Source organism: Rhinopithecus roxellana, chromosome 22 (genome assembly GCF_007565055.1).
Source record: "Rhinopithecus roxellana isolate Shanxi Qingling chromosome 22, ASM756505v1, whole genome shotgun sequence".
Lineage (NCBI taxonomy): Eukaryota > Metazoa > Chordata > Mammalia > Primates > Cercopithecidae > Rhinopithecus > Rhinopithecus roxellana.
In genome coordinates this window covers 8,360,943-8,378,239 of record NC_044570.1, presented here as the reverse complement: position 1 = coordinate 8,378,239, position 17,297 = coordinate 8,360,943, and the positions used below count along the sequence as shown (strand labels likewise).

Sequence of the window (17,297 nt, the reverse complement as noted above, 5' to 3'; positions counted from 1 at the left end):
GTAGCACTCCCCACTCAGCTGTGACAACCAAACTCTCCAGATGCTGCCAAGGTAAAACAGGAGAATGTTAGGGTATAGTATTTATACCTCAATTAAAATGGACACGGAACACTGGCAGTTCCTTGGCCTTCATGTGCTGATCCAGAAGTGAGGGTGTAGCTCTCTAGAAGCAACTCACAGTGTCCATACCATTAACAGAACAGAAGGTACAGCAAGGACAGCAGTTTCCTGCACTCTGCAAAGAAAGCAACAGCACAGTCAACACAGCCTCACAACACACAGGGCCATCTCTGATAACTCAGAAAATGCACACCATAACAGTGACAGCAAAAAAAATCATCCAATAAAAGCAATGCTAGAGCATACATAGTGGCTTATACTTGTAATCTTAGACTTTGAGAGGCCGAGGTGGACAGATTACTTGAGCCCAGGAGTTCAAGATCGGCCTGAGAAATATAATAAAACCCCAACTCTACCAAAAAAAAAAAAAAATTAGCCACACATGGTGGTGCATGCCTGTAGTCCCATCTACTCAGGAGGCTGAGGAGGATCACTTGAACCCAGGAAGCAGAGGTTGCAGTGAGTCGAGAGCGCACCATGATCAAGTGACTGAACTCCAGCCTGGGTGACAGTGTGAGACCGTGTCCAAAAAAAAAGCAATTCTATACACACAAAATGATGCCATCTGTGCTCTTACACTTCTAGTCTGACTTTATTCAACAGTCTTTTAGGCAGTCTTGAAAAATCTTAACAGAAAAACTTTAGAAAGGCCTTGAAGAGCAAAGGTGAAAGAAATAAAAATGGTCCATGCCCTCCAGGAAGTTTGTGTTTATATCCACAAAGCAAATGAAGAAAGTAGTCTTATTAGAAACATGGGTTTGGAGCAAGACAGAAATGAATGTGAACCCCAGTTCTACTCCTTTCCAGTTGGTAAGTACCACATGTTTCCAGAGGACAGATTCTACACATATGGGAAGAAAGGTGAGAAGTTCAGCAGACTGCACTCAATACAAACATCCTAAGCAAAGCTGGGTGGGAGGAGCAGGAACACCAGCTGCCTATACCTGCAATAGGTAGAGAAGATGAAATGTACTCAATTATGTAGCCACATGATGACAGCTTAAGCTGAAAGAGGCATTTGACTGACCAGCCAGTGAGGATGCAGGACTGATCTTGAAAAAGTGTATATAAACTTGAATGAGACACATCTGTTTATCAGTGTTCTGGTAGCCATAAGAAAATGCCAAAAGGAAACAGGCAAAGTTACAGTTAATAATACATTCTATTTTACTCCATCTATCCAAGTGATCATTTCAACATGTAAACCACATTACATAATCAATAAAGATACCTTGCATTCTCTCTTTTTTCACTAAGTTTTTCAAATCCACTTCTCAAGACATCTCAATCTAGACTGACCTCATTTCAAGTCAGTCCATATTGGACACTGCAAAGCTATAAGGCAACAAAATTACCCAAGGAGCCACCGCAGAGGCTGTAGGCTATGGGAGGAGAGTCGAGGATACAGGAGAATGGGTCCAGGACATAGGGAAGAACTCACAGGAAAGAATTTCCAACAAGGCAAGAAGAGGGAAGTAAAGTTTGCTGTATCTTTCACAGTATGCCTGATGCTCTGGCTAGGCTTTTGATATGTACTCTTTCTTTCTACCCTCATAGAAATCTGGAAGAATCAGAAAAACAGCAGCAGGGTCACATATCTGATGCAGTATAACAATATGTCAATAATAAAGTCAGTACTATCCCATTTTTGCTGTGCTAAAAAATAGAAGACATAATGGGCTGGGTGTGGTGACTTATACCTGTAATCCCAGCACCATCTTGGTTGACAAGGTGAAACCCCATCTCTACTAAAAATACAAAAATCGGGCAGGTATGGTGGGCACATCTGTAATCCCAACTACTCTGGAGGCTGAAGCATGAGAATCACTTGAACCCAGAAGGCGGAGGTTGCAGTGAGCCCAGATTGCACAACTGCACTCCAGCCTGGGCAACAGACCAAGACTCTTTATGAAAAAAAAAAAAAAGAAAAATAGCATGATGATAATAAACCTACAAGTGCCAAGGCTCAACCCAGGACACTGCAAAGCCCAAGTTCCCTTGGTTAACAGCACGGGGATTCCAGAGTCCACATCAAAGTCGTCCTTGGCATTAGTTCCTGTGGAGAAGGCATCCTCCAAGGGTCCTCATAGGTAAACAGCCCCCAGAGGTCCTTACAGGTCACCATGGCTCAAGGAACAAGAAAAGCACAGCTTTGCCATCTTGCTGGGGCCAAAACTCAATCATCAAGCTATGTGAGTCCCTCACTGCAGCCCACTGCCACAAGGTGCTGAGCTCCTCTATGTTCACAGTAACTCTTAATGTTATGATGACCAATGCCAACAATGGTATATTTTGCACAGTCACTCTGAGTGACACAGGAATGGACAGCTTTGCATGAATTGCCTGTCAAACTTCTACAATCAATCAAGACAGGGGTTACTACGCCCACTCTGCAGGACATTGAGAATTCAAAACTTGCTCTCAGTCACACCACTAGGATGAGTGGGGACTGAAACCCAGGTCAGTCTGACTGCAAAGTCCTTGTACTTGACGCTTATGCTATGGAGTCCTCTCATGAGCCCCTGAAAGAGAGCCTGTACTGTCCACCTAAACTGTTGCACATGGTGAGGAGAAAATGAAAGGTAGTTTGGGCATCTAGGGCTTCCCACTGACTCACAGAGTTTCTGGACGCTGGCACTACTGACGTTTGAGGCTGCAACATCTCGGTTGTTGTGAGGCCATCCTGTGCACATCCCCACTCTCCACCCACAAGATGACAGTACACCCCTTAACCCAGGTGTCTCAACCAAAACTGTTTCCAGATATTGCCAAGTGTCCCCTGGGAAACAATAATCACCTTCGTGGTTGAAAAGCAATGCATAGACATCCCACACTTCCCCGCCAGATGTTAGGATGGGTGGTACATGCCCTGGGCACAGAGCTCTGCCACACTCAGCATCACAGATTCCTCACTGCACTTGAAACAATTCTCAATTCCCACAGCACTGCTACTACTACAAGAGCTACATGAGGGGCACCCACCAGAGGGTGGAGCACACCTCTTTTTATTTTAAGACACAGGGTCTTCTCTGTTACCCAGGCTGGAGTGCAAGTGCCTTCATGGCTCGCTATAGCCTCATCCTTCCGGACTCATGTGATCCTCCTATACCAGTCTCCCTAGGAGCTGGGATCACAGGCACACAACAACAATGCCTACGTAATTTTTTCATTTTTTGTAGAGATGGGGTCTCGCTATGCCTCCTAGGCTAGTCTCAAACTCTTAGGCTCAAGCAATGCTCCCAGCTTGGCCTCCCAAAGCACTGGGATCACAGGTGTGATCAAGAGTAGTGGTTAATAATTCTGACATCAAATGAGATGAACCTGATTCAAGATAACCATGTCCTCTTTCTGGGGCCGATGTTCGTTCCTTTACATGATAATGGCCAGCTCATGGCTGAAACACAATGCAAAGATTTTAACTGGATGGCCACCCTGAACAGTGGTGACAGTTCTGTTCCTCTCTTAGCCTCACAGATATCAGCGTTTTTTATTCACTTTTGCCTTTTTCCTCTAACTGTCCCTATGTGGCTGTCCACTGGCACAACGATGAATATACCAAGTACAATACTCCTTTCATCTTTTTATTGTCCTTCCCCTCCTGGTAATGACTAGCAGGTAAAGTCCTCAGGTAGCATCAAGGGTGAGCTGGTCACTGGCATGTATGTGACTCTGCAATGGACAGAAGTGGTGACAAACATCTCAATATATGACCCTCTTTCAAGGGTTCTGGGAAGGATGTTGATCACCCTGGCATAGTCTAGCCACAGACCATCAGGACACCCAACCATGAGAAATGGCAGTGGGAACGAAGGAACATGTAAGAAGGCTCTACTGCACCATGCTAACTTTGGAGACTAGGGCTGTTCACCAATCAGATGCAGCCTGTCACCCATGAGCACCTCTGCTCAACAAAGCATGGGCTGCTCTCTGCATCAAGGGAGCCAAGAAGGTAGAATCTGCTGGAGGGGAGACATTCCAGAACCTCCACTCAAGCCCAAGACCCCAAAAAAGGAAGCTGTGTTCCTGGGCAAAGCTGCCTAACAGATGAGGAGCATAGCAAAGCCACCTCTATCTCATCTTCAACTTCCCAACTGCCTTGGGCTCAGATCTCAGTGCTGTGCAACCCAAAGAGGAAACCAAGCTGACAGAAAACACACAAACCCTAACTGTGAATAGGGAAAAATCCATCCTCTGCATTCTCTATGGGCACTAGATTCAGGGGGCATGGGGTTCACCCCAGGCTCACTACAAGACAAGTGAACACAAGGGGCAGCCAGGTGCCTGCAGCCCTACAGACTCACCAGGAACCCATGAAGAAGCAAGGGCTAAATCAGCTCCAGCTGTGGCTCTCAGTGTTCCTGAACAAACTGCTGGGAGCCCCAGTCCAGTTCAGCCCTCCAGGGCTCAGCCATAGAGCTGCCACACCTTTGCTCAGGCTGCTGGACTGCACATATGTCATTTCATTCATCAAGCAGCTGTCAAGGAGAGTTGGTTCCTGACTTCTCTTCTCCAAGGCCTGTAGGCTTCCAGCCTTATTCATTCAAGGCAGGCTCAAAGGTCGGCCTAAAAATCCTCTTTCCAGATAGAATTCAATGCATGCTGCTCACCCCCACTCTGACTTACTCAACAGCCATCTGAAAATACAGGATGCTGTCCTCTTCCTTCTTTGTCTTATAAAATAAGTGACGGGGCAGCTTAAACGAGGGCCTACCTTTGTTCTCATAACACACTGATTATAAGTAAACGACCACTCCTGATAAAACTATGTGTAGGTGTCCATGTTATTGAAACAACCCATACAGAGAATATAAATAAAATCGCCGTTTGAAGAAAAGACAAATAAAGAAAAATTAATTTTCACCAAATTTTAAAAGTGCATTGGCTAGGAGGGGAGAGCAGGAAAGGGAAAAATGTGTCAGGCACAGTGGCTCACACTTGTAATCCCAGCATTTCAGGAGGCTAAGGTAGGGGAATTGCTTAAGCCCAAGAGTCAAGAGTAGCCTGAGCAACAATAGCAAGATCCCATCTCCTATTTTTAAAAAAGGAAAGTGAAAGTCAGATGCAGCCATCTAGACAGAGACCTGAATTTAGAAATGATCCTGGTTGATACTTCCTGGAGACTGTGGCTGGGAAACCATCAATAAACCACTTCACCCTTCAACAAATCACTTGACCTGACTAGGCAAGCCACAATTTTCTAATAGTAAAATAAAGGAAATATGCCTAAGCATAACATACAGGCCAAAGAAAGGCAGCGCACAGAGAAGTTAAGAGTTGAATGTATAGAACAGAGCACATTAAGACTCAACCCTAGTAAAACCATGAACTTTGGATGATGCTGATGTGTCCATGTAGGCTTATTGATTGTATCAAATACACTGCACTGTTTTCATGGGGGATGCTGATAGTGGGAGACAATGTGCATGTGCAGGGGATGCACAGGAATTCTGTACTTTCTGCTCCATTTTGGTGTGAACCTAAAATTGCTCTAAAAAATAAAATCTATTTGAAAGAAGAAAAATAGCATTTCTATGCACTAGCCATGGACTATCTGAAAATATCATTCACAAGAGCATCAAAAAGAATAAATTCAATGCTTTAAAATACAGACCACAAGAAAGTGGCATTATTATAACTCAAGCACCACTCAGCCTGATACTTCCACAATCCTGAATCTGATTCTGCGTCCCCAGTAAACATGGGCCTACATGAAACAGGGTGGCCACCTGCTTGTATCACAGAGACCATACAGGACACCATAACACACATGGTTTTTCCAAAGTTACACCTACTGAGTTGTCCACACTTCCCTGGTATTCCTTCTCCTTCAGTGCAAGTCAACAGACCCACTTTCCTCCAACAGGGCACAGGCCACACCTAGGAGAGTGAGTAGGTAAATACAAGTCTGTATCTAAATGCGTTTCACTTGACTTTTTTTAAAAATCAAAGATGCATTAGAGGTTCCTCTAGGTGTGAGTCACAGTGCTGCTGGCCGTGAATGCAATGTGAGGGAACCAACAGAAACACACAAATTAAATGGAAATAGATAAAACGAACTTACGTACTAATTACCTGGGAACAACATTTGTGGCCAGAGGCTTGCAGAAGCCTCACCACGTATTTCCCCTACTGTGTCAGGAGTTGGTTCCTTCCTGTGGGTTCATGGTATCTGCTGACTTCAAGAATGAAGCTGCAGACTTCACGGTGAGTGTTACAGCTCTTAAAGGTGGCCCGGACCCAAAGAGTGACCAGCAACAACATTTACTGTGAAGAGTGAAAGAACAAAGCTTCCACAGCATGGAAGGGGGGGCCAAGCAGTTTGTGCTGCTGGGTGGGCAGTGGCCAGCTTTTATTCCCTTATTTGTCCCCATCCATGTCCTGCTAATTGGTCCATTTTACAAAGTGCAGATTGATCCATTTTACAGGGTGCTGATTGGTCCATTTTACAAACCTCTAGGTAGCCACAGAGCACTGATTCGTACAGTTTTACAGAGTACTGATTGGTGCATTTTACAAAACCTCTAGCTAGCTGCACAGCGCCCATGGTGCATTTTTACAGAGCACAGATTGGTGCATTTTACAATCCTCTTGTAAGAAAAGTTCTTCAAGTCCCCACTCCACCCAGGAAATCCAGCTGGCTTTGCCTCTCACTAGGGACAACGATTTCTATAAAATCTCAGTGACTTCATAGAATATAGCGCCCGTGAATAATGGGAATCAACTGTACACGTGTACAACATGAAGATGTAGCTATCCTAGTAATATGTTAGACCAAAAAAAAAAAAAAAAGAGAGAGACCTAAACCCGTCTTGCTGCATCTTCATACTCCGTACACATCCCTGAATGACCTGTCACTATCCCCTCTCCCTTATGCACTGGTTCTCCCGCTCCTCTGCCTTCAATGGTTCCTGCCTCTTCTCTACCAAATAAGGGTTACAGAGTTGTAGGACAGCAGCGCTCCATCACAGAAAAACCTCTCTCCCCACAGACTTTTTATAAAGATAAAATTAGATTAAAATGAACACCAATGGCAGCTGTGAATTGAAAAAGCCAGGGCCAAAGAGAAACTGCCAGCAATGAAGGGTAGCCTTTGTCTCAGCCTCCCGAGTGGCTGGGATTAGAGGCGTGTGCCACAATGCCCAGCTAATTTTTGTATTTTTAGTACAGGGTTTCACCATGTTGGTCAGGCTGGTCTCTAACTAGTTATTGGACCTCAAGTGATCTGCCCACCCTGCTAGAATTACAAGCATGAGCCATCATGCTTGGCGCAAAATTATTTTTTTTTTTAATTTTTAAAATATTTAACTTGAGGATATTCATTGAAAATTGGTAATCCTCTGTGAATTTGCTTACGTAGGCTTTGGTATCTTTTTAAAAGATTCGTTCCTGCTCGACATATTTGGTCCTTTTAGAATCTGGGCTAGAACAATTCTCCATGAAGGCAAGTATTTTTAAAATTATTGGGTTTGTGAAGATCGTTCACATTACAAGCGAAATTTCCGTCTTGAGTCTCGTTTTTGCTCATTTGTTTTCTTGAAAACATTTCCAGATCAGGTTTTAGAGGAGTTGTAAAACAAGAAAGAGCAGTTTACCTGTTTTGAAACTGAGGCTTGCTTCTGACCTTGGATACATTGTTTCCATCCATTTCCCAGTACAACATGACGACAAATACTAGAGCCTCCTGAGATGCTGAGTCACAGCAATTGAAGCGGTTGGGGAGCTGTTGGGGCCTTCTGTGTAGGATGGGCTCAAGGGCCATCAGTCAGTCTATTGAGGGGAAAGTTACACTCACCAGACTATGGAGGATTCATCACCAGACCAGGAATAGGATCCTAGCTCTTTTTGTAGCGAGTTGTATGGCATGAGGCCCTTTGTTACTGGGCTCAAAGAGGCTGGCTCATTTTAATATGTTTTATTTAGACAAAACATGATTAGAAATTACCAACACTGGTAGCATAATGGTATCTGAAATTGCTAGTCTTGCACTTGGAAAAGTGTTGGTTAAAAAACCACAGCATGGCCGGGCGCGGTGGCTCACGCCTGTAATCTCAGCACTCTGGCAGGCCCAGGTGGGCAGATCACGAGGTCAGGAGATCGAGACCATCCTGGCTAACACAGTGAAACCCCGTCTCTACTAAAAATACAAAAAATTAGCTGGGCGTGGTGGCGGGCGCCTGTCGTCCCAGCTACTCTGGAGGCTGAGGCAGGAGAATGGCATAAACCTGGGAGGCGGAGCTTGCAGTGAGCCAAGATCGCACCACTGCACTCCAGCCCGGGGCAGAGAGTGAGATTCCGTCTCAAAACAAAAACAAAAACATAAAGCACAACATGGCTTTCTTTTTTAATGAGACCCAGTCCTCCTCTTAATTTAGTTCACATACTTATATTTTCATGTTCTCTTTTACTACGCATGAATTTCTAGGTCACTTGCTTGTCAGACACAGGGTGGGCTTTCTGTCTTAACAACCAAGGGCATGAGCAGCAAGTTAATAAATCAGTAAAAAGAGCAACTGAAGGATGGACCCTATTCCTCTCGCTCCATCCCACAAATCACTAAGTGTCCTTTCCACATGGAGAACCAGGAAAAACTAGAGCTTTGCACTAGCAACTACTGTACCATAGATATATACAATGAGAACCACTTTAGTGAATCAACACTAATTCCCTTCAAAAAAATATTTTACAACTTTTATTTTATATTTTCTTATTTTATAATCTATTTTATTTGTTCATTTTAATTTTATTTCATAAAGTTATTTCTTTAACTTGCTGGTAGCCCCCAAAGGCAATAGTTGGCTGCTCTGAGCATAGAAAATTCCATGTGACACAACACATCTGTACAGAAATGCTTCCCAACGCTTTTTTTTTAGACAGAGTCTGGCTCTGTCACCCAGATACTGGAGTGCTGTGGCATGATGACTCACTGGAACTTCAACCTTCCAGGTTCAAGTGATTCTCCTGCCATAGTCACCAAAGTAGCAGGGATTACAGGCATGTGTCACCACACTCAGCTAATTTTTGTATTTTTAGTAGAGACAGGTTTCACCATGTTGGCCAGGATGGTCTTGATCTCTTGACCTCATGATCCACCTGCCTCAGCCTCCGAAAGTACTGGGATTACAGGCATAAGCCAACACACATGGACTTCCCCAGTGTTTTCTTTTTTTTTTTTTTTTTTTTTTTTTTTGAGGCGGAGTCTCGCTCTGTCGCCCGGACTGGAGTGCAGTGGCCAGATCTCAGCTCACTGCAAGCTCCGCCTCCCGGGTTTACGCCATTCTCCTGCCTCAGCCTCCCGAGTAGCTGGGACTACAGGCGCCCGCCACCTCGCCTGGCTAGTTTTTTTTGTATTTTTAGTAGAGACGGGGTTTCACCGTGTTAGCTAGGATGGTCTCGATCTCCTGACCTCGTGATCCGCCCGTCTCGGCCTCCCAAAGTGCCGGGATTACAGGCTTGAGCCACCGCGCCCGGCCTCCCAGTGTTTTCTAAAAGGAAATGTGTCCCATGTTTGCTGCGGACAATGGAGGTGGGGAATGGAAAAGCTTTAACTCCCTGAATTGTAACTCCCTGAATTGTACTTTTATTGTCCCATGAGCAAGCAATTCCTGTTTTCTTCTTTTTCTTTTGAGATGAAGTCTTGCTCCGTCACTTAGGCTGGAGCTCAGCAGCACACTCTCAGTTTATTGCAACCTCTGCCTCCCACATTTAATTGACTCTCCTGTCTCAGACTCCCAAGTAGCTGGGATTACAGACACCTGCTACCACACCCAGATAATTTTTTTATTTTTAGTAGTGATGGGGTTTCACCATGTTGCCCAGGTTGGTCTTATGTTCCTGATTTCAGGTGATCCAACTGCCTTAGCCTCCCAAAGTGCTGGGATTATAGGCCTGTGAGCCACTACACCCAGCCAGATCTTTCTTACACCTAGAACATTTCAATTATCAAAACAAAACAACTTGAGGTTAGGAAAAGTAAGGAGGCTGGGTCGGCGTGCCAATGACAACGCTTGCTTTTCCTAACTGAAACCGAGCATTCAACATGCCAACCATTCAGCCCCAACCATTCAGCCCTGGAAGCCTGGAAACAGGATTTACAGCAAAGTATAAAAGGCTGGTCCGTGGATATTGATAAACGAGTCTTAACCACAGAACACGGTTCACACTGCAATTGATCCATTAGCAACTGAGTGATCATTACTGTATGCTGAGTACCGTGCAGAGTAGAAACAAAATGTAAATAATGATAATTGCTATCACAAATTTTCTGACCAGGTGCAGTGGTTCATGCCATCCCAGGATTCTGGGAGGCGTAAGTGGAAGAATCACTTGAGCCCAGGAGTTCAACACCAGCCTGGGAAATACAGTGGGACTCCATTTCTACAAAAAAATCAGCAGAGTGTAGTGATGAGCACCTATAGTCCCAAGCTACACAGCAGGCTGAGGGAAAAGACTGCTTTCGCCTAGAAATTTAGGGCTGCAATGAGCTGTGATTGTGCCACATCTCTGCAGCCTGGGTGATAAAGTAAGACCCTCTTTCTCTTAAAAAATAAAAAATAAAAAGAGGCTGGGCACGGTGGCTCACCCTTGTAATCCCAGTAATTTAGGAGGCCGAGGCGGGCAGAATATGAGGTCAGGAGATTGAGACCATCCTGGCCAACACGTTTCATGAAACCCCGTCTCTACTAAGATACAAAAAATCAGCTGGTTGTGACGAAACACACCGGTATTCCCAGCTACTCAGGAAGCTGAAGCAGGGGAACTGCTTGAACCCAGGAGTTGGAGGTTGCACTGAGCTGACATCCCACCACTGCCCTCCAGCCTGGGGACAGAGCAAGACTCCATTTCAAAAACTAAAATAAAATAAATCCCATAAATTTTTAAGAATTTACAATCCTTCTGGTAAGGGGGAAAAAAGCATAGAAGAAACAGGTGGCAAAAGACCACTAGGATAGGCAAAAAATCAACTAGTAATAGAAACCTGCTAGTAAGCGCACAAACTAGAAAATCTAGAGAAGATGGATAAATTCCTAGGGAAAAAATGCAATGCTCTGAGATTAAATCAGGAAAAAAAAAAAGACCATAAACAGATCACCAACAAGCAGCAAGAATAAATCAGTAATTTTAAAACTGCAAACAAGAAGAAGTCCAAGACCCAATGAATTCACAGTTGAGTTCTGTTAGACATTCAAAGAGGAATTGGTACCAATCCTACTGAAAGTATTGCAGAAGAGAGAAAGAATCCTCCCTAAATCATTCTATGAATCCAATACCAGCCTTATACCAAACCTGGGAAAGGATATAACAAAAGAGAAAACTACATGAGACCATCATCCCTGAGGAATACAGATGCAAAAATCCTCAACAAAATACAAGCTAACCAAATCCAACAGAAAGATAATACATCATGATCAAGTGGGTATCATGCCAGGGATGCAGTGATAATTTAACATATGCCAGTCAATGAATGTGATACAACACATACACAGAATTAAAAACAAAAAAAAAAATTCTCAAGAGACACAGAAAAAGCATTTGATAAAATCCAGCATCCCTTTATAATAAAAACCCTCAGCAAAATAGGCAGAGAAAAGACTGATCTCAAGGTAATAAAAGCCATGTATGACAAACCCACAGGCAACATCAGACTGAATGGGGAATAGTTGAAAGCATTCCCCCTGAGAACTGGAACAAGACAAAGATACCCACATTCACCACTTCTATTCAACGTAGTAGCATAAGTTCTAGCCAGAGAAATCAGGCACAGAATGAAACAAAGGGCAATCAAATTGGAAAAGAGGAGTCAAATTTTCATTATTTGCTGATAATATGATCATATAACTAGAAATTAACCCTAAATACTGAATAGCAGTGGTGAGAGAGGACATCCTGGTCTTGTGCCGGTTTTTTACAAAGAACTTAAATTTACAAGAAAAAACAACCCATCAAAAAGTGGTAAAGGATATGAACAGACACTTCTCAAAAGAAAACACTCATGCAGTCAACAAACATGAAAAAAAGCTCATCATCACTGGTCATTAGAAAAATGCAAATCAAAACCACAATGAGATGCCATCTCACATTAGTTTCAAAGGCAATCATTAAAATGTCAGGAAACAACAGGTGCTGCAGAGGATGCGGAGAAATAGAAACACTTTTATACTGTTGGTGGGAGCGTAAATTAGTTCAACCATTGTGGAAGACAGTGTGGCAATTCCTCAGGGATCTAGAACCAGAAATATCATTAGACCCAGCAATCTCATTACGGTTAAAAAACCTAATACTGCACATTCTCACTCATAAGTAGGAGCTGAACAATAAGAATACACGGACACAGGGAGGGGAATATAACACACCAGCCTGTTGCAGGGTGTGGGGGCTTAGGAAAGGAGAGCATTAGGAGAAATACCTAATGTAGATACAGGTTGATGGGTGCAGCAAATCACCATGGCACATGTATACCTATCTAACAAAACTGCACATTCTGCACATGTATCCCAGAACTTAAAGTACAATTTTTAAGAACTACAATAAAAAAAGAAAACCCTAAATACCCAAAAGGCTCCTAGATATAATAAACAAATTCAGTAAAATCTCAAGATACAAAATCAGTGTACACAAATCATTAGCACTGCTATACACCAACAGAAACCAAGGTGAGAATCAAATCCAGAACTCAATTCTTTTTACAACCACAGTGAAATACACGTTTTATATATACACATATAATACATACACACATACACACACACACAATTTATTTATTAATTTAGGAATACACTTAACCATGGAGGTAAAAGATCTCTACAAAACACTGCTGAAAGAAATCATAGGCCAGGCACAGTGGCTCAACGCCTGTAATCCCAGAACTTAGGGAGGCTGAGGCGGATGGATCATGATGAGGTCAGGAGTTCACCACCAGCCTAACCAAGATGGTAGAAACCCCATCTCTACTAAAAATACCAAAAATACCAAAATCTTGCTCTGTTGCCCAGGCTAGAGTACAGTGGCATGATCTCGGCTCACTGCAACCTCTGCCTCCTGGGTTCAAGCGATTCTCCTGCCTCAGCCTCCTGAATAGCTGGGACTACAGGCATGTGCCCCTATGCCCAGCTAATTTTTGCTATTTTTAGGAGAGACAGGGTTTCACCGTGTTAGCCAGGATGGTCTTGATCTCCTGACCTCGTGATCCACGCACCTCGGCCCCCCAAAGTGCTGGGATTACAGGTGCAAGCCACTGCACCCAGACAGTACTGGTGTTTTTAAAAGGCATGTAGACCAATGGAACAGAATAGAGAATCCAGAAGTGAAGCCCAAATGCTTGCAGCCAAGTGAACTTTGACAAAGCATACAAAAACATAAAGTGGGGAAACATCACCCCATTCAATAGGGAATAGGGTGAGAAACCAGGCCAGCCACATGTAGAAAAATGAAACTGGATATTCATCTCTCACCTTATACAAAAATCAACTCAAGATGAATCAAAGACTTAAATACAAAAACCATAAAAAACTCTAGACGATAACATCAGAAAAATTTCTGTAGACATTGGCTTAGGCAAAGACTTCATGACCAGGAACCCAAAAGCAAATGCAACAAAACCAGAAATAAATAAATGGGACTTAACTAAAAACCTTCTGCACAGCAAAAGAAATAATCAGCATAGTAAACAAACAACCCATAGAGTGAGAGACAATACTCTCAAACTATGCATCTGACAAACAAGTAAACATTCAGACTCCACAAAGTACTCATATCAGCAAGAAACAAACAAACAAACAAAATCCCACCAGAAAGTGGAACATGAATAGAACATGAATAGACAATTCTCAAAGGAAAATACAAGCCAGGCATGGTAGCTCAAACCTGTAACCCCAGTACTTTAGGAGGCCGAGGTGGGTGGAACACCTGAGCTCAGAAGTCTGGACAACAGAGCAAAACCCCATCTCCACTTAAAAAAAAATATATATATATATATGTTATATATATATGTTATATATATGTGTTATATATATGTGTTATATATATGTGTTGTATGTGTTATATATGTTATATGTTATATATATGTTATATATATACACACACACACAAACAGCCAACAAGAGAAACTGTTCAATATCTCTAATTATCAGAGACATATAAATTAAAACCACAAGAAGACACCACCTTACTCTTGCAAGAATGGCTATAATTTAAAAATCAAAAAAACAACAGATGCTGGTGTGAATGTGGTGAAAAGGGAACACTTTTACACTGCTGGGGGGGAATGCAAACTAGCACATCCATTGTGGAAAACAGTACGGAGATTTCCTTAAAGAACTAAAAGTAGAGCTATTATTCAATCCAATAATCCTACTATTGGGTATCTACCCAAAAGAAAAGAAGTCATTGTATGAAAAAGACAATTGCACATGCATGTTCATAGTAGCAAAATTCAGAATCACAAAAATGTATGTAAGATACAATAAATCTTTCTGAGTTTCTCTTCAAAGGGTTTATCCTGTTAGTTTCCTTATCCTTCGTTCTCAAACGAACAGCCTACCCCCTTCCCATCAGCTCTAATCAATAACTCAACTCTCTTCCCTTGGTTACCTGTACCCAGTGTTCCCCTGAAACTGCACATCTCACATGTTCCACCTCTGTACCTCACATCCCCTTCTCCTCCTTCTCCTCCTGTATTTAGGAAAATATACACCAGTAGTTGATCACGTCAGCTCAGACTGTGTGGTCCAACCCAGCCCATGGGGGAGTGACACAGAGATAGGGACTGCATTAAGGATAAAACCCCCCAGGTCTCCCTTGTTCTCTGTGCTCATGATCTTGATTGACACAAGCAGCACCCTTCCGCAGAAGTAAATTGCGTTTTTACTTTTTACTTTCATGAGACAATTAAACTTTTGCCTAAGTGCTGGTTTAACTTCAGTGCACAGAGCATTTATTACTAGAACATTTTATAGCCAACATACGGAACCAGCCTAAATGCGCATTAAGCAATGAGTGGTTAAAGACAATGTAGTCTATATTCATCATGGAATACTACTTAGCCATAAAACGGAATGAAATAATGTCTTTTGTAGCAACTTGGATGGAGCTGGAGGCCATTATTCCAAGTGAAGTGACTCAGGAATGGAAAACCCAATATTCTGTGTTCTTACTTATAAGTGGGAGCTAAGCTATGAAGATGCAAAGGCATAAAAATGATATAATGGATTTTGGAGGGAGGAGGAATAAAAGTATACATATTCGATACAGTGTACACTGAATGCACTGCAGGGGTTCAAAAATCTGAGGGAGGTGTCTGCGCTGGCATTTTATTCCAGTTGCAAACTGTAGTCCAAGAGTGAGAATATGGAAATTCGTGCTTCTCTAGGTTACAGAACTTACCACACTGAAACAGTTCACAGCGAAAAGCAGGTAGTCCATGGAGGCTTTTTTTTCTTTTTTTCCTTTAGCCTTTAGTGCATGGGTGCACTAAAATCTCAGAAATTACCACTAAGGAACTTATTTATGTAGCCAAAACCACCCGTACCCTAAAAACTATTTGAAATAAAAATTAATTAAAAAATAAAACTCACTTAAAGACTCGTATAGTAGGTTTCTTATACACAGCAAAGAAAACAAAAATCTCCTAATGAAACAAATTTTTCCACACTTAATAAGTGGTTCCATTTATTAAGGTACTAATAAAAAGCAATAGTAAATAATTAATAAAACAATACAAGACATGGCAGAAAGTATTTTTAAATTACAAAAATAACAGATCTAACCAAGACCCTTGGATTTTAATTTGCCTCTCCACACAACTATCTGTGAGATATTAAACTTTTCTTCCCAGGTAGGTCTGAATCTACTTATATGAAAAGAATCACCACAACCCAGGCACAGTGTCTCACACCTATAATCCTAGTACTTTGGGAGGCCAAGGCAGGGGGAATCACTTGAGGCCTGGAGTTCCAAGGACTAGCTTTGATCAACATGGTGAAACTCTCATCTCCAACTAGGTGGTGGAGGTTGCAGAGAGCTGAGATCACGCCACTGCACTCCAGCCTGGGTAACAGAGCAAGACACTGTCTCAGAAAAAAAAAAAAAAAAAAAAAAAAGGAAGAATCACAATTCCCCTTTGTAAGTAAGACAGTCTTGCAAGACATGATTCTCAAACTACAAAGTGCATTAAAATCAACTGAAAATTGTCTGTTTATGCAGGGTTTGTTGGCCTCAGCACAACTGACATTTGTTATGCCAGATAATTTCTTTAAGGGGCCTATCCTGCACATTCTAAGATGTTTAGAATCCCTCTATCCACTAGATGTCAGGAGCACCCTCTGCCCACCACCCAGTTGTGAAAGGCAAAAATGTTTACAGACATGGCTGAATATCCCCTGAGGGATAAAATCCCCTCTCCTCAAGTGAGAACTGGAATCTAAGATGGATTCAAGAAAGCCACATATTTAATAAGCACGTAGCCAGGCGAGGTGGCTCACACCTGTAATCCTAAGCACTTTGGATAGACAAAGCAAGAGGACTGCTTGAGCCCATGAGTTGGAGACCAGCCTTGAGAATATGATGAGACTTCCTCTCTATAAAAAAAAAATTTTTTTAAGTAACCAAGTATGGTGGTACACGCCTGTAGTTCCAGACACTCGGAAGACTAGGATGACAGGGTCACTTGAGTCCAGGAGGAAAAGACTGCAGTGACCCATAAGTGCACCACTGCACTCCAGTCTAGGCAATGGAGTTAGACACTTTCAAACATATACAATTAAACTTTAAATTAAATTAAGTTAAAATTAAATATAAAATAAAATAATAAAACAATAACAAGCACCCAGTGCTTCGAACATCCACCTGTACAGAGCTGACTTTCCAGGGTATGACAGGATGTATCCAGTCTCTTCTACAGGGATCATGTTCTCCTCCACCCACAAATATGGCAGAGGCTCTGCAATGCTAACTCTTCCATCCTCCTGTAATGAAAGTCTATGTCTGCTCCCTTTGCCATGTGACTTTTCAGGGCCTTTAGACTAGAATAGCCCTCCCCACCCCAATGCAGCCTGGACCTCACCATGAGACTTGTTTTGGTCAATGGGATGTTACGGGTAGTGACAAACAGAGCCTTTTTTGTTTCTTTTTTTTTGAGACAGAGTCTTGCTCTGTCCAGGCTAGAGTGCAATGGCACAATCACG

The 17,297-nt window shown here is 42.6% G+C and overlaps 1 protein-coding gene across 7 annotated transcripts in view; it reads right to left on the bottom strand.

Moving 5' to 3' along the window:
• TBL1Y (transducin beta like 1 Y-linked) overlaps positions 1–17,297 on the bottom strand; it is a 212,005-nt gene that overhangs the window by 169,229 nt on the left and 25,479 nt on the right. The window contains exon 1 of one of the 7 annotated variants that reach the window (XM_030926285.1): positions 88–128. The exons of the other annotated variants lie outside the window; for them this stretch is intronic. The gene's annotated coding sequence lies outside the window, so the exon portion shown is untranslated. Of the gene's footprint in view, positions 1–87; positions 129–17,297 lie in introns of those variants that run through there. 7 annotated transcript variants of the gene reach the window in all.